Source organism: Anas acuta, chromosome 1 (assembly GCF_963932015.1).
Source record: "Anas acuta chromosome 1, bAnaAcu1.1, whole genome shotgun sequence".
In the NCBI taxonomy this organism is placed as follows: Eukaryota; Metazoa; Chordata; class Aves; order Anseriformes; family Anatidae; genus Anas; species Anas acuta.
In genome coordinates this window covers 156818990-156842629 of record NC_088979.1, presented here as the reverse complement: position 1 = coordinate 156842629, position 23640 = coordinate 156818990, and the positions used below count along the sequence as shown (strand labels likewise).

Below are 23640 nucleotides of genomic sequence, written 5' to 3'. Positions count from 1 at the left end.
AAATCAGCAGATTTTTTTTTTTTTTTTTTTTTGGGGGGGGGGGGAGGGGAGGAGGGAGGTTGGTTTTACTCTTTGGTTCTTAGTTGTATTTCTGATGTTACTGAAAAGAGACTTCATGTAGAAAGCTAAACATTGGCATTTCAATAAAGGATATAGGCCTTTTTTAGCTTGAATTTCACAGTTAATATTCTCATGATTCAAATTAACAGATACAACTTACAGGAAGAAATGTATTTAAAAATAATACAAATAACCTATTACATAAAGCTTCATGTGAACATATATACAAGTTACCCTTTTTCTCTCCATAGTTTTAAAAATCTCTACAGAGGTTTTCTTTCAAACTAGAAGCGACTTTAAGTCCAAAGGAAAATATCTGAAATTGGTCCTCCTCTGCCTGTCTAATAGTTATACAATACCAACTCACCAAACTTGCCTTCTGTTCTTAAGCACTAGGTATTCCTCGTATAGTTCATTCTCTGCCATCAATAAAGGACTGGAAATGTAATAGGATTTTTGTTATTCCCAGTCCTCCATAATAAAAGACAATAGGTAATTCCTATAGCATGAGACTCCAGCAAGATCATTGTAGGTGATCAATTCTGAATGCAAACACATTCTTAATTTTCCAGACATAACGCAGCCAACTCTGCGATATCTAACTGACAGATATAACTACCCTATACTGGGTCCAAACTACATGCAACATCTGCAAAGACTTCAAAGAAGTGGGAAGCCTGATACTTTTAAATTTTTTTTTTTTTTTTTTTTTTTTTTTTTTTAATACAGAACAAATGAGGGGAGAGGAGGAGAGGGGAGGGCTTACAATAGGGTATAAAGTGTCAGGTAGAAAAAAATGACATATAAAATAGAAAAACTTTAGTCTAAACAGTCCATCTCCAGTCCCTTCATAAATAATGAAGATAGTAATCAACCACATCAACCATGGAATTACTCTCATTATGTTCTCATAAAGGAATAAAATGCTTGTTTTCTGGGGATGTGCTGAGGTATCCTAGCCCCTCCTGCAACCCTGGACTGCAGAAAGATCACTACAGGCAAAACAGATGACCACCTCTCAGATTTTAGATAGTCTTCTAGGAAGCCTATCCAAAAACATATCCTAATAATATGAAAATTCAAGCTAGTGAAAACAAGAGATATGAGAAGGTGTCGTGACAGATGCTCAGCTACAAGAATGATGTAAGGATTTAACAGAATTAAAAAATACAGCAACTTTTAAAAAAGTACAACAACTTTTTATTGCTTTCACTGAATACAAAATAATAAAAAAATACACACACACAAAACAACACCTTGCCTGTTTTTGCTTTTAAAGACATATTTTGTCATAACTGTATTTTTATGATGAAGAAGACAGTAACAAAATTAGACAACAATGCATTTTTGTCATCTTTAATTAATGATGCCTATAACTTGTCACAGCATTTAGGAACAAACCTGCAAAATAGTTTCAATTTCATCTCCTCTCATTCAAAGGACTTTTCAGAGTTATGGACAATATTTTCTACTATTTTATGATATTTAAATGAATCATTTTTTCCCTCATTCATTAATCTTATTAGAACGTTCATTAAAATCCTTGCAGGAGGTTTTTAACTGAAAAAAAAAATAAAAAAATCTCTTTCTAATTTCTCACTGAACTGACAAAATAAGTTGGAAACAAAGACAATATCTTAAAGAAGCAATGCTTTACCTTTTTAATGCCTTACTTTAGCTTGATAATAAAGTTTGAAGTTGTTATTTTGCTTTCGAAGAAACCTTCCCTTTGTCACCCTCCCCCCTTTTTTATTATTATTATCATTATAATTAATGATATCCCAAAAGTTTAGGATTTTCCAAAGATATATATACATTTTTATGTTAGCAAAACCAAATAATAGTAAAGAATTTTATTTTTCAAAACTTAACAAGAAAACGTCCAAATTAAACCCTTCATAAATGCTTGGTTTTTAGGACACAAGAAAGCTGATTTGTCTCTTCTAACATCCACCTGGTTATGGACAGTGACCACATACTTGATTACTGATGACATTAAAACTAATTTAATTTCCAGGAAAGGATTAACTTTTAAATCCTTAGTATCAAATCAAATACTTCACAGACCACATTGCTCTGATTTCCAGGCCTATAGTTTTTCTTCAGTTCCCTCCCTGGTCTGCTTCTCAAATCCTCTAAATACAGTATCTGGCAATAGATTTTTTGACCTAAAACAGTGAATAAATCTGTTAAAATCCTTTTCTTTTTATATTTTCTATTTATTTTTTTTTCAGACAGATAGCATTGGTTATTTCTTAGTCTTATATGAAAAATAACCAAAAAGACTATTTAATAAATTTCTGTTTGAGGCTAGCATTACTTTTATTCATCTTTAATTTCATACACATAATACCCAGAAAAGATTACAAAAGTCTTTCTGATCCTAGCACTACTCTGAAGTGCCACCTAGTGTCACTGAGGCACAGTAACAAAGTTGGTGTTCATGAATTGTGGGAACCAGGAGGAAAGAGATTCTTGAGGATTTATGAAAATTCACTGCTGTGTTTTGCTGTTCTTGGTGATGGTTTTGTTTGTTTGCTTGTTTTGTTTTGCTGATGTTTTCTTTGGTACTTTTGTTGTTGGGGAGCAGGGGGAGAGCATGCAAATCAGTGTTTAGCTGTGGAAGCAATAAACTTTCTGCAAGTCCACAGTCAAATATTCTTTTCGTTTTGCTTGTGGATGTATTTTTTCTCATCCTCTCTTAAAGTACGCATTGCTCTGAAATCAGTTTTGCTTCAGGGCTTGGCTTACATCCCTGTGTATTTTTTTAAGAAGGAATCTTATTTTCCACCATCATCATCAAACTATTTCAAAGTGTTGGTGTTTTGTTGTTGTTGTTTGCTTATTTTTTTTTCTTCGCAAATTTTAAACCACCAACGTGTTGTAGTTGGTATTGTTTTACTTAGAAGTAATTTATTCAATAATGAGAAAAATAATTGGGGAATGTACTTGTGACAACTTCAGGAAACATTGTGAAAGGAAAAACATGGACTGTGAGATATTAAATACTAAGTATATCATTGTCAAAACATAATAGAAAAACTAAAAGTAGTTGATAAATTTTAAAATAAAATATCATCCTTGTTGTGCAGAGGCAGCAGATCCTAATGCTCCAGCTGTTCCAGCTGAATTAGAATAAAGTTTCTGTGCACTCCCTGAAACGGCATGGAAACTGCTTTAGTGTTTGAATTAAACTCAACACAAACACTCTAACAGCCAGACTCACCAATGGATACATTTAAGGTGACATAAGGAGCCTTTAGTCTCCTGCCCAGCTTCCTGCTCTGGTTGTTAAGCACTGTTAACGTACCCTAAGAGCCTGATGATCAGTCTGGACATAGGCACTACAGAAGGCTTATGACCCTGCCTGTTAAACACCACACTTTCCTTTCTCAGATACTTGTAAGATGTGGTATGATTTCCTTCCTGTTTTGTCAGGAATTTCCCTTACTTGGTGTATACATTGTGGCACAAAATTCTGGAGATTACCTCTAAGTGGGTGTCTTAAACCAGCATAAAAAGAGAAAGTTACTGCTCTGTTACTGCCTCCTTAAACTGGAACTTATTTAAATCTCTGGAACAAAAAATGGAATTGGACAAAACTATGTAAACTGCTATTGTTTTAATCATATTTTTTACATATATATATATGGCCATACTATTTTGGATTATAACAGAATATTGAAAAATAAAATTAAGAAATAAAGGGAACTAATCACAAAATCAGAGTATCTACAGTATAAAGAAAAGCAATGATGCCATGTTTCTGAATCCACATGTAGGACAACAGCAAGCAACACAGTGAAGAAGTTTTTGGGAAATAACAAGCAATGTGGGCCTTGAGTCTACAAATATTTACTGACATGAATATTTCCAATGTTTTCAGTTAGAAGACCAGAAAGCTACAGATGGGAATTTACTTTTACAAGAAAAAAGGAGAAGAAAGAACAGGAAGGAAGGAAGGAAGGAAGCCATGCATGGCCTTAGCTGCTTTTAAAATATCAAACAAACAAAAAACTACCTAAATGACCTCCAGAACACTTCAGAATAATCTGACACAAAGATTTGTCCCAAGATTTGTATTTGGCCCAATCTTGGATGAAAGTACTTGCAAATTATAATTTCTGATACATGAAATGATGTTGTCCTTATATCCACAAATATATTTTGGAATTAGTGTGTTTTGTTGCTTCTAGCATTTGGCAAAATGGACAAGAGAAGATATATGGCTTTCTCTGCATAAATGGCTACAATTCAGAAAACTTTATATTTTCATATTCAACACTGAAGCAAGAAAATGTTCAGTATTTTTCCCCGCTCTTTTTTGTTATTGATTCAATAGTATTAAAGTGTGTCATAGAAGGTGTACCATACTTGAAGCTATTATTCATTTTCAGCTACAATACTAAAATATAATCATAGAATCATTAAGAATGGAAATGATCACTAAGATCATCTGGTCCAACCCCTCCTCTACCACCAAAGTTACCCACTAAACCATGCCCCTAAGCACCACATCCAACCTTTCTTTAAACACTCCTACAAGGAGCGGCTGAAGGAGCTGGGCTTGTTCAGCCTGGAGAAGAGGAGGCTCAGGGGCGACCTTATCGCTCTCTACAGATACCTTAAAGGAGGCTGTAGAGAGGTGGGGGTTGGCCTGTTCTCCCACGTGCCTGGTGACAGGACGAGGGGGAATGGGCTTAAGTTGCGCCAAGGGAGCTTTAGGTTAGATGTTAGGAAGAACTTCTTTACTGAAAGGGTTGTTAGACATTGGAACAGGCTGCCCAGGGAAGTGGTGGAGTCACCATCCCTGGAGGTCTTTAAAAGACGTTTAGGTGTAGAGCTTAGGGATATGGTTTAGTGGGGACTGTTAGTGTTAGGTCAGAGGTTGGACTCGATGATCTTGAGGTCTCTTCCAACCTAGAAGTTCTGTGATTCTGTGATTCAGGGACAGTGACTCCACCATCTCCCTGAGCAACCCATTCCCATGCCTAACTAGTTTTTTTGAGAGGAAATTTCTCCTGATTTCCAACCTGAACCTCCCCTGGTTCAACTTGAGACTATTTTCTCTTCTCCTATCAATAGTTATCTGCAAGAAGAGGCTGACCACCAACTCCCCACAACTTCCTTTCAGGTACTTGTAGAGAGCAATAAGGTCTCCCCTGAGCCTCCTCTTCTCCAGACAAAAAAAAAAAAAACATTCTCTCAGTGGCTCCTCATAAGACTTGTGTTCCAGACCCTTCACCAGCTTTGTAGCCCTTCTCTGGATATGCTCCAAGGCCTTGATATCTTTCTTGTAGTGAGGGGCCCAAAACTGAACACAACACTCGAGGCGCAGCCTCACCAGAGCTGAGTACAGGGGGACAATCACCTCCCTGGTCCTGCTGCACTATTCCTGATACTAGCCAGGATGCCATTGGCCTTCTTCACCACCTGGGCACATGAACCCATGCTGACTGGGCCTGATCCCCCAGTCATCCAACATATGCTGCGTGATTGCATTCAAGATGACCTGTTCCATCACCTTACCTGGCACTGAGGTCAGCCTGACAGGTCTGTAGCTCCTCAGATCCTCCTTACAACCCTTCTTATAAATGGGTGTCACATTAGCAAGTCTCCAGTAATCTGGGATCTCTGGATGATGATGACTGCTGATAGATGATGGAAATCAGCCCAGCAATCACATCCACCAAGTCCCTTACACCCTCAGGCAGATCCCATCCGGCCCCATGGACTTGTGACAGTCCAGGTGGGGCAGCAGATCTCTAACTGTTTCCACCTGAACTGTGGGGGTTTCTTCTACTCCCCACCCCAGCCTTACAGGCTGGGAGGCTGAGGATCATAAGGATAAATAACTAGTCTGAGTAGTAAAGACTGATGTAAAGAAAGCATTAAAAACCTCAGCCTTTTCCTTAGGCTTTTGTTCATTAGTCATGTCCCCCCCTGCATCCAGTAAAGGATGGAGATTCTCCTTATATTTATAATAATATACTATATTAATACATAGATATACAATATTATACAATATAAATAATAACCTAATATAATATATTATAGTTATGCTAATTATAATAAATTAAATAACTATATTTTAAGACAATAATTATAAAATTTTGATTATTATAATGTAATTATATTTTAATGAAAAAGCTTTAATGATTTGACTAATATTTTTTGCAAACTTCATTATTGTATTATTGTTTCTAGCTGAAGACTTTAATTAAGATGAATTAGGCTTGTGACTCTTCACACACCAACTTTTTGAAAGAGATAAATACATGTTAGGAATAACCCTCTCAGTGGGAAAACTCAGAGCCAATTAAACTAAATGTGCAGTATTCTGCTGATGAATCCTTTCATCTTTTGATTTAAAGGTATTGGATCTTTGCAGTAATCAAAAAATTTCAAAGAATAAACCAAATTCTAAAATGCCAGAAAAAAAAAAAAAAAAAGTTTGGCTTTGTTAGAAAAACTGGACAACTGAATTTCTTCATAAGGCTTATCCACTTCTGAGAATAATCCTTTAGAGGTTTGTTCATACACATCATTTTAATGTGGACGGAGAAAGTGGATATGTTACAATGAACTCTTGAGACAAAACAGCATCACTGAAATGTTGACTAATCAAGAGTGATTGAGAGATCATAAACCTCAAGCAATTTAATATTTCATATTGCCATCACCAAAATTATATATATATATATATAAATGTATTTTTGATGTTGTTGTTTTATTGTTTGTTTGCTTTGTTTTTCTTCTACTCTGCATTACATGTTTCCAGCACCAAGCTCTTGAAGTCATGTCATTATCCACTGCATGCATTAGGTAGAGAGAGATACAAAAGGTTGTATGAATTTCTGTACAACAGATACAGATAATTGGATTATATTTTAGAAAAACTTAAGTAAGTAGGCTCCTCACAGCAGCCACAGGACTAATTACTGTGAAATGGTAATATTTCCTTTGAATTTCACTGGCAGATTTCTGACTCATTTGTTGAATTCCCTACATTTTGGGCAGTGGGAATGTGCGAACACTATAAAAAAAACAGGGAACTGCTCAATGACTTTGGCTACTCTACAGAGCTGAGAGAGAAAGAACAGAAAAAGGAGAAGACACATGCCATCTTGCCAAAGCCCTGCCCTACAGAGGAAAAAAAAAAAAAGAAGAAACGTCTGTACTGGGTCTGGGTGGAATGTTAACTTCCCCTGCAGCAGCCCATACAGTGCTGTCCTCTGCACTTGTAGTTGGAACAGCAGTGTTATCACACCAGTGTTGTGTCTGCTGCTGAGCAGTGCTGGCATAGCATTGGGCCTCTCTCTAACCCTCCTAAGGGGTGGGCAAAAAGTGAGAAGGCAAACATCACCAGGGCAGCTGACCTTAACCAGCCAAAGGGATATTCCATACCATGTGATGTCACGCTCAGCAATAAAAGGGGGAAACAGGAAGAAGAGGGGAGGGGTGGGTGCTCGTTGTGAAAATGTCGGTTCTCCTCCCGAACACTGGCTGTGTGTATTGAGGCCCTGCTTCAAAGACGTGGTCAATCGTCGCTCATTTGTGGGAAGTAGAGAGTAATTTCTCTCCTCTGCACTTCCACATAGCCTTCATTTGTTTTATTTGTTTGTTTTCCTCCTTTTTTTTTTTTATTTTCCCTTTCCCCCTCCCTTTTCCCCTTTCCGTTTTTATTCCCCTTTAGTTAAATTGCTTAGTTCATAATAATCTTTCTTTAATTATTATTATTGTTTCCCTTTAATTAAATTATCCTTATCTCAACCCGTGAGTTGTTCTTTGCTTTACTTCTCCCCCTCCTCATCTAAAGAGGGGGAGTGAGAGAGCGGTTGTGGTGTTTAGCTGCCCAGCATGGTAAAACCACCACAACCTCCCATACTTTCTCACCTTTCAGCTAGAGAAAACTTCTGGTCTGGTATGAGAGCATGTGCAGTAGTACACAAACCTATGTGGTACCAGGGCAGTGGGTATAGCACAAGAGTCTAAGTGTTTTGGCCAGTTCCCCCCAGGGCCTCCACCTACCTAGACATCTTCTACCAATTCATCCAGAAGCTGTTTCAACTCAGGTCTTTGTGCTTTACCTGAGATAACTGTTGAAGAGCAACAAGAGATAGCAGATGTGCAGGGGAAGGTAAGCTGGGAGCCAGTGGTCACACAAGGCAGGACAACATCCTCATCAGCAAGGTGCGCAGTCCCATAGCACCTGATCAAGAAAAGTGTTTCAGTGACTGTAAAGAGGGCTGGCCAACCGTCCAGAGACAGATCTGCAAACATGAGGCACATCCATGATCACACTCAAATGTCAAGTCAATATCAGGACTGGCAAGGTAGATAACCATCTAAAGCATGTCCACAGCTGGGTTTTGAAATTTAGTTTAAATACAGCTGCTGGGTCAATAGATAGAGACAACATGGCCAGAGAATGCGAATTGGGATTGTCAGTGTTATCAGAGCCAGCTGATGTGCTGAGGGCCTAGACACTTGGCATCTATGACCAACCATATATGTTGGCATAAAAGACCCTGGAAAAGCCCCCAGTCACTCCCAACAGCATGTTTTGCAGTCTTGAAATATGGGAAATCGATGAGATCTTCTCTAAGGACATTCTTAGCTCCAAGTTTAGCAGGAAGTTCAGACATAGACAAGATAATCTTTATTTGGCTTAGAGGCACATAGGCACAGATTCAAGTTTTCAACATCACCTGAGAGAATTAGTAGCCCAAACCCTGTTTTCCAAGACTTGGAAAAGCACATACTTTTCTGAAAATGTTTTGGGATGTGAATGTGGGACAAAACATTAGTGGGGGCTTTCAAGGAGCTTTTACTGTTATTGGTAAAGCAAACACCTTTTTTACATCACCATGTCCTGAGTCAGAATGTCACAGGCCATTACCTACCATCTATTCCCCACTGGCTGTAAAGAATGCTCCTTCTCTGAGTTCCCTAGGAAAGTTAACAATTTGAGACAACACAAGTCTTCTCTGATGGGCCTGGATATACAGGACATGATGCAGTCTCACACACTTGTGCTCAATACTAGTCTTAGTCATTCTTCATCACTTGCATGCTTCAAGAAACTTCTTTACTAAGACACAGAAAGAGGGCAAACTAAACCTCAGTGGGATAAAAAACAAAACAAAACAAAAATGGAGGAAGAACTTATCAAGTATTATTTTAAATATGGTGTGGGACTTTCTAATATATTGCCGTGTTTATACTGTTTTATGCTACTGGCTACTCTCAGGGTTATTCCATTACAGTTGTGATCAAAATTCCATAGCAATTGCAAAGATTTAACCACTTTAACACATGTAGAACACTTTTGTTTACCAGAAAAAACTATTATGAATATGTATGATTATTGTAACAAGATCTCATTCTGCTTTCAGGATATTGGAATAGAAGCAATGGATTGCTATACCACAACTGGCTAGCCATTACTGAAGTTATATATGTGATATGAATATAACCTAAATTATAGTGTGTCTTATTAGTACTGCTGTCTATAAGTCTGTGTCTACAATCCTCTGTGAAACCAGCTTTTCCATTTAAAAATCATTACTCTATTAAGACTTGAGACTTGGAATCAGATCTTATTTCTGTAGAATTTATTCCTTTTTTTTTTTTTTTCAAATAATCCATGTGTCTTCAGAATTTCAGTGTAAAGCAAGCGTGACATATGCACATACATGCGAAAACACATAGACATTTTGAGAAAATTATGAAAATAATGAAATAATGATTTGATAAAAGTCAAATTTTGGCTCAGCTAATGTCAACAGACTTTAGGATCCAAACGTTAATTTTTATATTTAAAGACCAGATTATAGTTCAGAGTTTAAAGATGTGTCTTTACTATTAAGTGAAAACATGCCATTTTCCAGCTCTGGAAACTACTAGCTACTATAGCTTAGCCTGGTCTCTGTTCTAAGGCTATCTCACTCCACAAAACTATATGGCTTCCTTTTAACATGCTGAGAGTAGTAAGTCTCAGACCATGGCTATGAGTTGTTCAATTCAGGCTAGATCAATTATAAAATTAAATAAACTAATAAATTTACTGTAATAAATTATTTGTCAATGCCAGAGGAACTATTTGATTTACTATTGTAAATAGAGAGTAAATGGGAAATGTGTCGTGCTCATAGTCAATAATATTAAATGGGGTTCTATTCATATCTTGCATTGGCCAATTGACAAATTTGTTACCTACTTGCTCTGTGAAGGCTTTCCTTTATCATTATTTTTTTCTCAGTCATTTGTAATGCCTTCTTCAGCCCTTCACAACAAAGTTTACATCTGTCTTTGTCTTTGACCAACAGCTAATAACATGGAGTTCTGATCTGACTGAAAGCTTGGAGGAGTTACAATGTTTGAATGTAATATTTTACTTTACATAATTATGAGAAGAAATGCAAGAGAAATTGCAATCCAGCTTTTGAAGAGAGAAAAAAGAGACCCCCTCTAGGTTAAATACATACCGCTATTCTGAAAACACGAAGTGTGTTTGAAAATGTAATTCCATTTTTTCCATAATATATATTTACATATGCAAAAGTAAGTATAAATATCAAGAAATCATGACAGAATCCACCAGAAAGTCAAAGAGATTTCTACTATGTCCATTTGTGAGGCCGAATCTGTTTACCATTTAGCAAACAGACGTACACGTATAGAAATATACAGATGCATAATTATACCAAAATGATTGTGAAGTGTTTCCTGAAATTTGAAATACATGAAGAGGTAAAGAAAAATATGTCAGACTGAGTAGAGAGAGCTCTAAGATCTATGAGAGGTGAGGAAGAAACCTATACCTAGAAAGTGATATATTTTCCTCCATCAACATGGGATGAAGAAAATGTTGGTATAGCTTGTCCCTTCCTGAGTTGGATGAAGAGCAAATTAGACCTTAAGCAGTCTTGTATAAATTCACAATAAGCCCGTGAAAGCCTATGACGCAAATCTCAAAAGCTGTAAGCTGTTTCTTTCTTTTCTAACTCATACAATTATATAAGAAATCCATTTAAAAGACTTTAATAAAATAAAAGAAAACAGCTCGCTGAGGAATCAAGTAATGACTTAATAGAAATATTAGATTGTCTTCTAAATTTTTGTTTTACCTTTGACCCCTTCCACCCCTTTTAAAAACTATACTTTTTTTTTTTTAAAAAAAAAAAAGATACCTTCAGGACAACGGAACAGATCCTGACTGTCTCCAGGTTTGTACCATGTACATCTCATTTTGCCTGACACTATTTCTATCATATTTGAATGCAGATATTGTTCTGAACACTCAGCTAATATAAATTGGCAATGAAAACTGTTGGAGAGAATATCATTCAGACAATTTCCACAAAGTGGGAATATTACCTCATTTTAAGAGATTGGCTGTCTCCTGGACTGGAGCTCCAAGTGAAGTATCAGGTCCCCAAACATGTCTAAAGTAATTTTAGATTACTTAGACATACCTGATTTCCTGCCACTGTTTCCAAATAACAAAAAATTTCATGATCTTAGGTCATAACTGTCAGTGATGTGGAGATGTGGATGTGCTGGACAGTCCTGGACATATCTGACAGCAGTAGATGTCTTCATATCACCAGCTAAATGAAGCACCTTGATAAATGGCAATTGCCTGAACACAGGTATTTTTTTTATTATGTAATATGAATTACTATGATTTGTCATCAGTTGCCATTTGAAAATAGAACAGATCTTTAAGCCATTTCTCATAACTTATACAGATGACCTTGATATCTTAGAGTATCTCAAATAATACTAGAATTTATGTAACTAAATCCTGTCATGGTGTTTGTGTTAAAGAGAGCTAAGTCACTCCCTAGGCTTCATAACTCTATTTTCTAGATTCTCATTGACTATAAAGAATGCTTGGAATCTTAACATACATGTAGACACCTACATTAGCTGTCTCTCAGAAGCTAAAGTGTGAGATACAGCATGTGAGACAATTTATAAAAGAGAAAGTCCACATCTTACAGAGAGATGGAGGTAATCTTGATGAGGTGCAAGATGAAGAAACTTTTAAAACAAATATCTTTTCTAATAGGAAATTTTATTTTCTGAACTGTTGTCATAATAAAGCATTAGTAGAGCTTCTCAACACTGTACAATTTCTAAGACACAAAGTATTGCATACAACATGAGGTAAATCCATTTTGAACTTCCTTATGATGAATAAAGACAAGTTAATCACTGGATTGGAATCTGGTGGTTGCCGAAGTTGACCATTTAATATGGTCAAAAGCATGTTTTTAGCCAGTACTTCAGAAGAGCTAAACATCCCTGAAGAGGAAAAGGATTAACAAATTTGTATGGAAGGAAAAAATTAGAAGAAAAATAAGAATACCTATACTTAAAAAGCATTTAAGAGATTGTCCTTAAATACTCCCATGATTTTGCAACCAAAAAAGGCCAATTTTAGCCATAAGCATATTTGTTTCAGTAGAAAAGTGAAATGCAATTGGAATCGAAAGAATATAAAAAAGTATGAGACATGAAAAATTAGGAAATATAAAGTATATTGAGAATAATAAAATCATAGAATATTTTGGGTTAGAAGGTACCTTTAAGGATCACCTAGTTTCAATGACACTGATATGGGCAGGGACACCTTCCACTAGATCAGGAGTCCCAAAGCCCCCTCCAGCCTGGTTTTCAACACTTCCAGGGAGAGGGCATCCACAACTTCTCTGGGCAACCTGTTCCAATGCCTCGCCACTCTCATAGTGATGAATGTCTTGTTTATATCTGATCTAAATCTACACTCATAGTTTAAAGCCATTGCCCCTTGACCTGTCACTACAATAGCGTCCATCCCCATCTTTCCTGTAGGCCCCTTTTAGGTACTGAAAGGCTACTGAAAGGATCTCCCCATAGACTTCTCTAGGTTAAGCAAGCACAACTCCCTCAGTCTTTCTTCAAAGGAAAGGTTCTCCAGCTGATTTATCATCCTCATGGCCCTCCTCTGGCCCTCCTCTAACAGGTCCATGTCCTTCTTTTGCTGGGGGCCACAGAGATGAATGCAGCTCTCCAGGTGGGGGTCTCATGAGAATGGAGCAGAGTCACCTCGCTCAACCTGTCAGATACACCCCTTTTGATAAAGCCCAGGATATGTTTGGCTTTCTGAGCTGGAAACACATGTTGTACACATACAATAGTGTCTTTGCTCATACCAGCAATAAGACATAAATAAATCTGAGTTGCATTGAAGATATCAGTGTAAGATCCATGGATAGCAAGGCTAAAGATAGTTAGAAGAAACTGAAGTTTATGACAAGAAAAATTCTATTAATTTTATAAAGCCACAGCTAGACAGACACAAAAATATTCATAGTAATTAAATATGCAAATAAAGTCAGTATAAATTGTTCCTCTGCACTTGGAGAAGAGTAGACTGACATACTTTCATTAGACTGAAGTACTTTCATCATATGAGAATGAACTCTTAAGGGGAAATAAATAAATAAATAAATAATATTTATTAGTAATAAACATTTTTAAATTGGGATGTGACAGTAATTTGTACCTAAATGTTTTATGAAGCTATGTAAGAGATCTTTGGCTCATTCAAAGTCCATTTTCATGAGCCTGGGACTAACAGAACATCAGTGCAGTATTTCAGGATTATAGATAGGTAAATACCATAGCTACAAGTTTGCTAATCTGCCATCAGTCCCAGTAAAAATAATGTAAAAATGAATGAATTAATGAATAAAGTAACAACTAATGTTATAATAGGTACTAATAAATAAGTAATCATGGGATCACAGAATCATTTAAGTTGGAGAAAACCTTTAAGATCAAGCCTAAAAACCTGCCTAACACTACAAGTCTATCACTAAACCATGTCCCTAAAATCCAGAGACATGTCTCTTAAATATCTCCATGGATGGTGACTCCAACACTTCCCTGGGCTGCCCATTCCAATGCCTAACCACTCTTCCCATGCAGAAATTCTTCCTAATATCTGATCTAAACCTTCCCTGATGCAGCTTGAGGTCATTGCCTTGCATCCTGTCACTTGTTATCTGAGAAGAGACCAACACCCACCTCAGTGCAACCTTCTTTCAGGTAGTTATAGAGAGTGTTAAGTGAGATCTCCTCTCAGTCTCCTCTATACTAAACAGCCCCAGTTCTGTCAGCTGCTTCTCATAAGTCTTGTTTTCTAGTCCCTTAATCAGCCTTGTTGCCCTTCTCTGCACACTCTCAAGCAACTCAGAATACTTCTTGTAGTGAGGGGCTTATAATTGAACACAGTACTCAGGGTGTTGTTTCACTAGTACAGAGGCACAGAGGGAGGATCACTTCCTTCATCCTGCTGGCCACACTATTTCTGATAAAAGCCAGGATGCCATTAGCCTTCTTGGCCGCCTAGGCACACTGTTGGCTTATGCTCAGCTGGCTGTTAACCAGCAGCCCAAGGTTCTTTCCTGCCAGGCAACCTTCCAGATACTCTTCTCCAAGCCTATTTTGCTGCATGGGGTTGTTATGACCCAAGTGCAGCACCCAGCACTTAGCCTTGTTGAAAGTCATGGGATTGGACTCAGGACATAAATCCAGCCTATCCAGATACTCAGATACCTCTGAAAAGCCATCCTGCCCTCAAGCAGATCCACACTTCCACTAAACTTAGTGTGATCTGAAAACTTACTGAGGGTGCACTCAATCCCCTTATCCAGATCAAAGATAAAAATGTAAAACAAAACTGACTCAACAACTGAGCCGTGAGGAATGCGACTTGTGACTGGCTGCCAAATTGATTTAACTCCATTCACTGTGACTCTTTAAGCATGGTCAACCAGACAGTTCTTCACCAAGCAAACTGTACATCCATCCAAGGCATGAGCAGCCAGTTGTTCCAGCAGAAGGCTGTTGGAAATAGTATCAAATGCTTTGCTACTATCCAAGTAATAAACATCCCCAGCCCTTCCCTTGTCCACTAAGGGGGTCATCTTGTCATAGAAAGAGATCAAGCTAGTCAGGCAGGACCATCTTTTCATAAACACATGATGACTGGGTCCTCCTGTACATGGTGTGTGCTGGCACTCAAGATGCCATCTGTGACCTTCCCTTTTACTGAGGTCAGACTGACAGGCCTGTAATTCCCTGGATCCTCCTTGACCTTCTTGCAGGTGGGTGTCACATTCACCAACACCCAGTCAACTGGAACCTTGGCAAGTCACTCCTTCAGTACCCTATGGTGGATATCATTTGATCCTATAGGTTTGTGGGTATTTGAGTGGTATAGTAGGTTGCTAACCATTTCATCTTGGATTGAAAGTGCTTCATTCTGCTCCCTGTCTCTGTCTTTCAGCTCAATGATATGGGTACCTTGAGTAGAATTTACTACTTACTAATAAAAACAGAGGCAAATAATGCAGTAAGTACCTCAGCCTTTTCCTCATCTCATCATTATGTTTCCCCCCTTCAGCCAGTTAAGAATGGGGATTCTCCTCAATCTTCCATTTCTTGTTTGTGCACTTATAAAAACACTTTGGAAAGTTAAGCTCTATCTGTGCTCTGGAACTTCACAAACTTCACAGAATTTCTAGGTTGGAAGAGACCTCAAGATCATCGAGTCCAACCTCTAACCTAACACTAACAGTCCCCACTAAACCATATCCCTAAGCTCTACACCTAAACGTCTTTTAAAGACTTCCAGGGATGGTGACTCCACCACTTCCTTGGGCAGCCTGTTCCAATGTCTAACAACCCTTTCAGTAAAGACGTTCTTCCTAACATCTAACCTAAAGCTCCAGGCACGTGGGAGAACAGGCCAACCCCCACCTCACTACAGCCTCCTTTAAGGTATCTGTAAAGAGCAATAAGGTCACCCCTGAGCCTCCTCTTCTCCAGGCTGAACAAGCCCAGCTCCCTCAGCTGCTCCTTGTAGGACTTGTTCTCCAGGCCCCTCACCAGCTTTGTCGCCCTTCTCTGGACCCGCTCAAGCACCTCGATGTCCTTCTTGTAGTGAGGGGCCCAAAACTGAACACAGTACTCGAGGTGCGGCCTCACCAGAGCCAAGTACAGGGGGACGATCACCTCCCTAGCCCTGCTGGTCACACTGTTTCTTATGCAAACCAGGATGCTGTTGGCCTTCTTGGCCACCTGAGCACACTGCTGGCTCATATTCAGCCGACTATCAACCAATACTCCCAGGTCCTTCTCTGCCTGGCAGCTTTCCAATCACTCATCTCCCAGCCGGTAGCTCTGCTTGGGGTTATTGCACCCCAGGTGGAGGACTTCTAACTTCTTCCCTGCATAACCTCACAACACCTTTGGAGTCCTCTTCAGATACTGGCCCCTTCTTCCATTCTTCCAGAGGTCTTTTTATTATTATTATTATTTATTTTTTTCCAAGTTCCAAAATAAGCTCTCTATTTAGCTAGGCTAGTCTTCTACCCTACGAGATCATCTTTCAGCACATAGGGACAGCCTGCCAGCCTGCTCTTGTGCCTTCAGGATTTATTTCCTGAGGAATAAATATTAAGCCTTCCTGAACTCTTTCACTCTTTAAAGGTCTCTTCCAAGGGACCTGTTAACCAGGTCCTTAAATAGGATAAAATCAACCCTATGAAAATTCATAGCAGCAGTTCTGCTGACTGCCATCCATGCTTCCCCAAGGACTGAGAACTCTATCATTTTATGGTCACTGTACTTGAAACAGTCTCCAAACATTACATCTGCCTTGAGACCTTCTCTGTTAATAAGCACGAGTTCCAGTGGAGCGCCTTCCCTAGTCATTTCCCTCATCACCTGTGTCAGGAAGTAATCCTCCACAAATTCCAGGAATCTAGTTTGCTCCTTCTCCTCTATTTCCAGCAGACACCTGGGAAGTTGAAGTCTCCCGTGAGAATGAGAGCTAGTGATTTACACTTCTAGATGCTTACAGAATATTTTGCCTGCTTCTTCAGCTTGGTTGGGTCTATAACATGCTCCTACCTTAATATCTTCCTTTTTGGCCTTTCTTATGGTCATTAGGCAGAGACATTAAACCCTTTCATCGCCATAAATAAGCTCCATACACTCCAGACCTAAAGTAGAGGAATACCCCCATCTCTTCTTTTTCCCTTCCTATCTCTCCCGAATAGCCTGTAGCCATCCATTTAAGCACTCCAGTCATGTGAGCCATCCCACCACATCTCACTGAGGAATGTGATATCATAGCCCTGAGACTGGAATAAAAATTACAGTTTACCCTGCTTATTTCCTATGCTATGTGAGTGTGCATAGAGGCATTTGAGTTGGGCCCCTAATGAAACTGACTTACTGGTTGGCATTTCTTTGTGCTGCATTTATGGGCAGCAATAGTTAATGTCAGCATCAACATTCTCCTCCCCTGGTAGCTCTAGTTTAAAGCTTTCTTCACCAGATTGGCAAATCTGTAACTAAAGATGTACTTTCTCTCCTCATACAGATGGACCCCATCTAATCCCAGTAGACCAGGTTTCTCAAAGCAAGTCCAATGGTCTAAGTAGCCAAATTCCTGACTGCAATACCAGCCCTGCATTTTTTATTTATTTTTTATTCACCAGATTCAGCTGTCTCTGTCAAATCCCTGTTGGAACTTAGTTGTAGACAGTGTGTCATGGAGAAGCATGATACAGTTAGCCAGCTTTGCAGGAGGAAGCAGTTCCCACTCCCACTGAGGTCTTGTGGAAAAGGATGTGCCAGCATGTGCTGAGTGCTGCAGCTGCATGCACAAACATAAGTAGCTAGATTCCCGGGACCACCCTGTATGCCTTATGAGCTGGGAGCTTCTGTTCCTGGATAACATGGCAACTCTGTTAAGTTCATAAAGCTAAAGTTGCTTGATGTTTATGCTTGAAGGAGAAACAGAGTAACACTAATATTTAAACTGGGAATGTCTTGGGTCTGCACAAGTTGAGCAGGTCCTCTTTTCTACCAGCCTGGGAATGAGGCTGAGTGATACCTGAAAGTACATGCTAGCAGACACAAGGATGAAAACTGTGAAATCTCTGATAAATAAAACTTACTTTCGTAACTAGCAGTCTTAATGTCCAACTTTGCTTCAGAAAGCAACTCTCTGCCCACAGATGGGACAGTTCCCATCGTAACCTGCCAGCTTGTGAAAACAATTCCAGTAAGGAACTCTTATTTTTCAGTAAGGAAATTTTCAGTTTCCAGTAGGGAAATCATAATGGAAAAAAAGGCTCAGAAATGAACTACTAAGACCTTTACGTCACAAAAAAAACACTTATGTTGTGCAAATGTTGGCTGTATAACAAAGAATAATGAGGAATTAAAGGTGTTTTCATCTTTGTGTAAAATAGTGACACATATAGCTGTAGCAAAAGGAAAAAAAAAAAAAAAAAAAAACACTTCATGGAGAGGATAGCTAAAATGGAAGGCAGAAGATCTGTTTTTGTTTGTTTGTTTTAGTTTATTTTCTTGACGATCTAATGGAAGATTAAGAAATGACCATGTGCTAGAGGGTATTCTTTAATGGTGGCAAGCCTTACAACTTCTTTCATCTGTTAGGAAAAAGAGTTACCAGAGCCAAAGATGATTTTATTTTTATTTTCATTTTTATTTTTTAATTGGATTTAATACAGCAAAAACAGAATAAAGTTTAACGTTTTGTGATATATTACAAATTGCGATGCAACAACCCTCCTGGCCTTAAACAGTAGTGATCTGAATGAAGAAAGACATTGCTAATGTCTAAATTAAAAGAAGATGTAAGAAGCTAATGACTTTCAATGGAGGTCTATGAAGGTAGAGCATTGTTATATTTGAATGTTAGTCAGTGAGCTAATCAAGTTTGCCATGTCTAATCTTTCTTTCCCTATAAGTTATCTGTGCTGTTTAATACTTCGTAACTTTTAACTGTAACCACAACTTTCCCAGAAATTCACCAAAATTCCTAGATATCTTCTATCTTCTCATATGTTATATTTTAGTATTATCTGAGTTGGTTCTTGTTCCAGGGATACATGATTTTCTATATGTTTATAAAACAGTTACCAACCTTAGTCTCTGCTAACACAGAGACTAACATAACCTTAGTCTCTCTTAACATACAAGTCTGGTCAAGTTTTGAATTAACTAAAAGGAATTTTGTCATTGATGATTTGAGTTGAATTAAGTGCAGATTAGTACCAAAAACAGTCTGAGAAGCAATGGAGAGTACTTAAATATAGACACTGTCAAGTCTGAAGTAAAACAGTAATTCCTCAGAACCACAAAAACAAATATCCATATTCAACTAAAATATCTGTTGTGGTCTGCTAATAGGTTGTACCACTACTACCATTTTTGTAAATTTCCAAAGCTGTTATTTCCTTTTTAGGAGAAAGGGAAAAAAGGATTTGGGTCACTACAAATTTTGTAATGCTTATAGTATGTGCTCTAAAAATTTCCATTTAACGTGTAAGTGCACTGTAGAGGCTGAATAAATAAAATTTCAATTTGGAAGAAAGCAAGCTTTCAGATGAAGAAATAATAAGCACCTACAGCCTTCAGAATCTGGAGCTGAATTGTTTTTAGTGGAATTCATTTGATATGAGTCAGCCTTAAGCAATATTTTCAAAGTGCTGCAGAACTTCACAAAAACATTTAACTAATTATTACTGGAGGTTTGAGCCAATATTATATTTTTTGCTTATTATCTGCATATAGGCTCACAGGCCTATATGCAATTACTATATAGAGATGTGGAAAACATCACACATTTGCAATAACTCACAACAAACACGGTACCATCTATTTATAATTTGTGGCTTATGTTATGTGGCCCATGGCATGATCTTTTTCCTTAATGGATATTTCTTTACCTTCTGCTGCAGTAAAAATATCCAATTAAAATGAACTGGCCTTCATTTTGTTTTGAGAGAAATATTTAAATTAAAAGAGAGCAGTGAACAAAATTACAACTCCATTTACGTGGCAATTTGAAAAGTTCCACAAACACTTTATCTGGGGCTATGTGGTCCTAGAACCCGGATTTCATATTCTTAAACCACTCAGATCTCTTGGGTTTTATGGAAATGGTACTTGCTTCTGAATAAGTACTCATAGAGTTGAAGTTTAGTCACAATTAAGCACTGATGTACTCTACTCAGTACCAGATACATACAGTTTTAAGACTAGAAAGAAGCAGTTGTCATACGTAATATCTATTAAGTTTCAGCAACTAGAATATTTTTAGAAAATTAGGACAAAAATAAACAAACGAACAAAAAAACACACAGATTAGGAGGGGTTATTAAGAAGGTATTTTTTACAAGAGAGGAAGGGCAGAAGGGATATCACTAATGACTGAAGGGAGAAAATAGTGGTATTGTAACTCACAATTCTTGAAAGCTAGATCTGACTTACAGCAAAGTGATATGCTTACAGTGAGGTTTGCTTTCATATCCTTTTACTAAGATCTACCAGACTTCTTGGCCCTCTCCAGCCCTGTACATGTCTGGAGAAGAAGTCCTGAATCTAGTAAAAAGAACATTTCTGTTAATGTATCACAAGCTGAAGAGAAACAGATGACGGTACGTTCTGATCACATTTTCCATTAATGGAAATAAATAGGAAATAAAGCAGACAAATGTGGAAAGGGGAGAAAAAAAAAAAAAAAAAAAGAAAAAATAAGATGGATTAATTAGAAGTACAGCTACTGTAAGATGAAATATCTGTATGTCCTGACATCATCAGGCATAAAGCATATTCATTATTGCTTTTTAAATTATATGTCATAGGTGAATTTACATGTTATTTTGTGAATTAATTGGAAATTAGCTAGACTATACTCACATTCAGTTTAATGACTTCTGTAAGCTGTGGGGAAAAAAAAAAAAGGCACAGAGAGAAGAAATGACCCACCCATTTTCCCACCCTTTGTTGCAGAAGAAACCATACCTCTACCAGCTGTACTTTAGTCCCTACCTGCTCCCCTAAGCATACGTTTATGAGGTGTGTGCTTCCTGAGTTAGAGCAGAAGGATTAAGAAAGCATATAAAATGATGTTGAAGGAACAGCATTCAATCACAGAATAGAGAGAAGGCAAAAATCTTATTGAAGAAAAGGAAAATTCTATTATTTTATACCTTATTCTTGGCATGTGATTCTTCATTTTGACTGTGCAATTTATATAGCTAATTGAAATCAGTTAGCAAGAAGGGAATTATATTAATGAAAAAAATCTCATCTGAACTTTATGTGACCTAAGATCTTACCATATGTTAACTGTAAAATATCATCACATTTGTTTAATAAGATTTTTCTACCAGATATGAAAGATATGCAAGTTTTGTGTTTCTGTTTATAGTACGAGACCAAAGATTTAGACTGGACCTACATAAATCAGTGTAATAAACTACTGGTACGTAAATATAACTTTGCCAAAAACATGATGAGCCCACACTAACATGTAACATACAATGATATATCTACCCAATGTACAATTCTGTTTGTACTGCAGAAGTAAAACCATATCTATTACTGAAAGATCAAAATATCTGTTAACTTTTTATAATGAGCTTTTCTTTCAAAATATGTTTTTGATCAAAGAAAATACATCCAGTACCTTTCCTGTGGATTTTTAAATTGTCTTTACAAATGTTATTCACCATTGCTCAGTTTGTTGTACCTTCTTCCCCAGAGCAATTCCCCAGACACTCCAATGCATCCCTTTCTGTACTCAGAATGTTTTCTTTATTCCAGATAGATCATTTGCTCAATACTCCTGTTTATTGTTCCATTTGCAGTCAAGGCTACAGTTTAGGTTTTCTCTGGTCAACTGAAACTAATGAAGTTATTTTCAGATAAGTATCATACCGTGCATGAGAAACTCCATCTGGTATCCATTTGTCCATGCACAGGACAACAACTTTGTCCACTTTTACATTTCCAGTCCTGATCCCATGCACATTTCACCTACTTAGCTTAGTTTACTATGGCAATCCCATGGCTTTAAATGGGAGGAGTTTTCACATTCTATTAACCATTTAGGTGATTTACATCATTCAGTGTAGCTATGATCCGTCTTCAGCCTCTGTTTCTTAATATATAAATGGATCTCCCATGCCACAGTGACCAGCATGACGTCAGAACATCAAAAGAGTAAAATTTACTCCCTCAGAACTGAACTGGTACTTACTACACTGTCCTGCGTAAGTTTGTATATTAATTTTGTTATGGCAGAAACAGGAATTGTAGCCCAGGGGGCTGTAACTATGTGGTGTTTTTTCCCATTCTCTGTGAAGGACACTGAATTATGTCCAATCTTTCCCTGCTTCCAGTGACCCCCACAAGCGTGGTGGCCTAGATGCATCATCATCAGATCTCAGTGGAAGCCCCATCCAGGCTTCTCTGCTGCAAGACACTGCTAGGATTCTCCAGCCTAGATAAATACTGTACCATGACTTTCCATAGAAGTAACTGGTTTCATTCACTGCATTATCATGTGACTTAAGACAAAACTAAATTTAGCAAAAGGAATGGATTACAAAAAGTTATGGAAAAGTAATTTACTCCATACAGGTGATAACAGATAGCAAACAAACAAACAAACCACCACCAACAACAAAATTGATAATTACAGTTATATGTAATTAAACACACAAGGTTCTTTAAAATGTATGTGTTTTCTATATGCACATTTGTCTCCATCCAACTTTAGAACAGAGCTTGCATCCCATAAAAAGAGAAGATATCCACCAATTAGAGATAAGGGAAGGTTCTCACAGAAACATTAGGATCCATTTTAAACAGTTACTGTCTTAGTGCATTATTTTCTTGGCATTTCCCAGTGAAAATAACATTCTTCTCCAAGCTGTAAGATGCATTCTTGAACTACATCCACGGAATAAGAAACAGACAATGTAAAGCTGAGTAGTTCCAGATTCTGAAAAGCAGAAGAAAGTTGTAAGTGTAAAAATGAACAAACATATAAAGTTTACAGTAACTGCTGAAAAAAAATATTCCTCGGATGTGTTTGTACTAAACAGACATGCATTTAATCACCAAAGAAAAGTTAGAGACCATGTAAATTCCTAAGCTTTGTAGAACAAACTTTGAACTCATTATTTAATGCTGAGCAAAAGGTTGTAATTTAAAGATAATTTTTACATCTTTTAATCTAGTCCTTAAGCTAAAAGTTGTATTAAGGATGTTTTATTGTGCACATATTACAAAAATAAAATAAAATAAAATAAAATAAAATAAAATAAAATAAAATAAAATAAAATAAAATAAAATAAAATAAAATAAAAACAAAGGAATGAGTCACTTGGCTAAAGAAATACAGCAGCACTGAGGTCTTAGAGCTATTTGTTAACTCATGTCTAGCAGTATAAAATAAGTTGGGAAACAAAAGTCTGTTTAAAATTTGTTTTATAAAGGAAAATATTTTCCTTCTAAAATACAAAAAAATCTTTGTATAAGGCTGTGGCTAGTGGTCTAAACTTTTTCAGATTTCTGAACACTTATCATTCTCTCATCCCACAGGAAGAGCAGATGGGTTGTCCTTGTACAAAATATGGTATCCACCTGCACTTCATTAGAGAGCTGCATTTTTGTACATGCCACACC

The 23640-nt window shown here is 37.4% G+C and overlaps 1 long non-coding RNA gene across 1 annotated transcript; it reads right to left on the bottom strand.

The window, feature by feature from the left end:
• Positions 1 to 2816: 2816 nt before the first annotated feature.
• On the bottom strand, positions 2817 to 23148 carry LOC137848706 (uncharacterized). Its single transcript, XR_011091486.1, has 3 exons — positions 21886 to 23148; positions 8151 to 8333; positions 2817 to 3215 (listed from the first exon to the last, which is right to left on the bottom strand). It is a non-coding gene; the product is annotated as an uncharacterized lncRNA (long non-coding RNA).
• Between the last annotated feature and the right edge of the window lie 492 nt (positions 23149 to 23640).